The following is a 4,817-nucleotide window of genomic DNA, read 5'->3' on the forward strand; positions in this document are numbered from 1 at the left end:
CTTTTTTTATGTAGCCCACCCTAGCATCACCTGGTGATAAAGGGCAAAATAATAATTAAGAAGTGGGTTTGCGCCCTACTCTTTGGAGCAGAGGGAAGGGTAGAAAATTTGATTCCATTCACATATATAGGCGAACCTAATACATACTTTTGGAAACAATACGTGAACTGAAACACCCTTTGAAATTTGCAGTTGTCAGAAATTTGCAGTGCAGTTCTCTGGCCAAGGAATATGTACAAAGGTGCATAAACTAGAGGGAATTGTGCTTAAAAATACATGTATTAGTGAAAATGACATAGGAACATCTCTACCCCTTGCTGTCTTCCTCGCCCTCCTTTGGACACGATCCAGTCACTATCTTTCAAGGACTGGACTTCAGAAAACAGGCACCCCGCCCCAAGACATGTGTGGACATGCTCCCAACCTGGTTTTCATATTTGAGTTCCTAGCAAAAGGGCTAAAACTCAGTGGCAGAACTCATGCTTTCCATGAAGACCCACTGCTGGTTTCAGCAGAATGTGCCGGATGAGGCGAAACGATGGCTTGACTTCGTTCAAGGCTTTTGTTTGCGAGCAGCTGCTACTCAACAGTACTGAGAGCCAGTGTGGTGTAGTGGTTAAGAGCGGTAGTCTCATAATCTGGGGAACCGGGTTCGCGTCTCCGCTCCTCCACATGCAGCTGCTGGGTAACCTTGGGCTAGTCACACTTCTTTGAAGTCTCTCAGCCCCACTCACCTCACAGAGTGTTTGTTGTGGGGGAGGAAGGGAAAGGAGAATGTTAGCTGCTTTGAGACTCCTGAAGGGGAGTCAAAGGCGGGATATCAAATCCAAACTCTTCTTCTTCTTCTTCTTCTACTGGAGAAAATGGCTGCACAGATGGGAATGGCCTTGGCAGGGGGGCCGTTAATGGAGAAACCGAAAAAAACAAAACTAGTAACTACCAAGGGGTGGACAGTTAGGAAGAATAATATTTTTCGTAGTTTGCGATAGGCGTCAGTTCACAATAAAAATGGGTGTGTGAGAGAGAGTACAATGAGCTGGGTGACCTAGAAGCAAGAGCAAAATTCTTTTGCTGCTAATTAGTGGAAGCAGTGAACCATCCGAAGTGTGCAAAATCCAGAACAGTCTTTCTTGAAAGGCCATATTCTTGCCCATAATGAAACCGGTTGACCTTTGGAGGAATAAATCATTCTGCCGAGTCTTGTGAGCAGCTGCAGGCTAATGACTTTCAGAAGAGTCCCTTAAGTCTGGAAATGGGCATTGTTAGGGAGTGACCCAGGCCCCAAAGTTTTTTTGTGGCAGGACTTGGATCTGCTGCCCTTTTCCCTCTTCTTTTTAGCATTTATTTTTAAACGTGTTCAAAGTCATAAAGCATTGTAAGTCATGCACACACACAGCTACATTGCTACAAGAAAATGCGGGGAACAGAAGAACAGAAGGGGGGATGGGATGGGGAGAAGTGGGAGTGGAAGAGCAAGTACAATCCCACCCTCAACTTTTTATATTGCTCAGAGGTGGTGCCAGAACTTTTTGCATTGCTAAGTAGTGGGAACTCTCCCATTTCCTTCTTTACCCAAATTTTGTAAGGGCAAAATGCCAGCAGCATCTCTGCAAGCTTCCCTGTTGTCTTTGATGCGCATTTCCTTTCTGCATTATCTCATAAAGGCCACTGCTGCCAGCCTTGGTGGGCATCACCATCTGCATTGATGTCCATCCCTTAACCCCGCTTCTCAGGTAACCAGGCCTCTCTCATCCTTGTAATCAGCTAATGAGGTCCTTCTCATCTCTATCCGGTTTCCAAGGTCTCACACCCACCACTTCTCTGTCTTAATTAAAAGTGGTATGGAACCACAGCTGCTCTGCAGACCAAGCTAAACCTTTTTGTACTGCTGTCATAAATTGTGGCTCATCAAGGATGTTCGGTTGTTTGCTGATTTGCACCTTTTATTAGTGGATTCTGGTAACATGATAGAACAATTCTCCTTCCCCTTGAAAAAACTGTACAGACCGCTGTTCAAGGCACTGAATTTCTGAAGCACGTCAAATTCACTTTCTACCCTTGATCTTTTGCAAAATAAATTGCTGAGAGTCACAGCTTACGTTCTGTCAAACTCTTAAGTACTATTAAGGCTATTACAACTGCAGTAGCAAAGGCGCCAAAATCCGTTCTTAAATTATTAATTGTAGATTTAAAAACCATTTTTGCAAGTTCACAAATCTCTGTTCACGTATCTAGGAATTGCAAAGCACGGTTGCCATTTTATGTCCTTCCGTCAGGCTTGCGCCCTAATTTCTTGTTCCCAACCCTAGATTTCAGAGGAATAATTGCAGTTTGGGGAAAGAAAGGATTCTCCCTTTGTAAAGTGATCTGTAAGAAGAGACAGAGTGGCCACGTGTCCTATTTTTAAGAGGACAGTTCTCTGTGAGAAGGGCTGCCTGGTCCATCAAAAGGGAGACCAGCAGAGGCCCTGATGTTTCCCCATAAACAGTCAGCACCTGGCTAGCGTAGGCACACACGAGCATGTTCAAATGTCACCAATATATTTGCCCTCTCTTTTAGCAATTCATTGTTTCTTTCTTAATAATGTATTTGATGGCAACCCCAGTGGGAACTGGGCAGGAGGATGCTTAAACCTCCCAACCCCAGAGATTCCCCACATATGCACACCCCCAGTTGGTGCCACTTGATCAAAATATTTTAAAATATATTCAAGCAGGCCTCTACCTATCTGGCGCTGATATTTTTAGCCACATTAGGCGTCTGAATTATAGGACTTGAACCATCACCTCGCATTCATGGGCAGTTACCAAGGTCCCAGCACTCTAGCAGGGCCCACTACTGATGCTGTTCTGCCCCCACCCCTCGAAAACCCAGACAGGTGCCCCCAACACCGTCAGGCAATTGGATCTGAGCTGCTGGCATAATTTTCCACAGGACCCTGAATTATGCTGGGATACTGGACTAGACGGACTCTTCTTGTTTCCTTAATAGTTAACTGAATCAGTAATGGAACTGTTAGTTGTACCACCTGTATCCTTCACCATGCAGATGATCCTGCAGGTGGGGGGCTTCCCATAGCCTCAGCCTCTCTTCACCAGCAGATACTTTTAAATACTGTTCTTTCAATGCCTATTTTATTTATTCATTCCGCAGCAGTCTCTCTCATAGCTGCCAGCTGAGTCATCATGAGAAAAGCAAAATATACCATCTGTGTGGTGTATATATATGGTAGGTATTCTTCACACTTTTGCATATAATTACATGGCGAATATTAAGCTGTGTTTCGTGTCTGCATACAGGGGGGGAAATACTGGTGCAATAGAGCTTATGATTTCATCAGCCCCTAGAATCTTGTTGTGGTTACTGTCAAAGCACAGGTGCTACCTGCTGTCTGGGGATCTTCCTATTGCAATTTAGTCAGCAAGCAAGCAGAGCATGGGTGGAGCAGGGTTCCCTCAAGGGAAGGAAGTATGTCCCATGTTGTCAAATGCCTTACATCCTTTTTATGTATCAGACAGCTGGGATTCTGTGCTGGATTTAAGACGCATTTTCCCAGCTTTCTAAAATTATGTTTGGGGGGGGGGGAAGAAGCATTAGCGTGATTTTATTGTATTATTTTTATATGAACTGCCAAGCCATGTGTGCAGGCAGAACATGGGCTACTGAAGGAGAATCTACAGTAAAGCACATTCAATTTCCAGTTAAGGTAAAGGTAAAGGTACCCCTGCCCGTACGGGCCAGTCTTGACAGACTCTGGGGTTGTGCGCCCATCTCACTCAAGAGGCCGGGAGCCAGCGCTGTCCGCAGACACTTCCGGGTCACGTGGCCAGCGTGACAAAGCTGCATCTGGCGAGCCAGCACAGCACACGGAACGCCATTTACCTTCCTGCCAGTAAGCGGTCCCTATTTATCTACTTGCACCTGGGGGTGCTTTCGAACTGCTAGGTTGGCAGGCGCTGGGACCGAGCAGCGGGAGCGCACCCCACCGCGGGGATTCGAACTGCCAACCTTTTGATCGGCAAGCCCTAGGTGCTGAGGCTTTTACCCACAGCACCACCCGCGTCCCTTCCAATTTCCAGTTAATTGCTCTTAAAAGCAGAGCAGTGAAAGTGCTCAGTCCCAGGAGCTGTGAGTCAAGGCACAGTGCAACAAGCAGACCCCAGGGGTGTCACTGCCTGAGAAAATGTATGCCTCTTACTTATGGAGATATAAGAAAAAGGATGCAGGTAGCATTCCATCCAATTGCTTACTAAGAAAAAGCTTGGTACCACTTCCCATGGTTGGTGGAAACACAGGCAAGGGCCTTCTCCACTGCAGGACCCAGGCTGTGGAGCCCACAACCCTGGGAAATCTCTCTTGCCTCCATTGGTATTCTGGTGCATGGCTGAAAACCTTTTCATTGCAGGAGGCATGCCTGTTGTTCCAATTTCTGGTTCCTTCACCTTTGCTGACCTCATCAACTTCATACGAGCTTTCTCAATTTGTCTTAATTAACCATTAACTTTGGTGATTGTTAATTGCCTTGAGTGTTTTGTAAGAAATTCAGCAATATTTAAAAATAAACGGTGTAATGGTTTAACTTGGTATGGGGCAACATCTCATAAACTTTTTACCTGTGGTGTTTGCCCTGCAGCTATTATATATGTGCAAGTTTCATGCACTTTTAATTAATCTCCTACATCTGGGGTACACTGCCCTTTCACGGTGTCCCTTGAAATATTAGTGTGCCTAAGAGCTGGTGGAAGAGGAGCAAGGGGTTCCTTGAAAGATCACTGAAAACCACAGCTTTAGTAGAATTATGAGAAAAAAGACACAAG

Source organism: Podarcis muralis, chromosome 15 (genome assembly GCF_964188315.1).
Source record: "Podarcis muralis chromosome 15, rPodMur119.hap1.1, whole genome shotgun sequence".
NCBI classification, from domain to species: Eukaryota; Metazoa; Chordata; class Lepidosauria; order Squamata; family Lacertidae; genus Podarcis; species Podarcis muralis.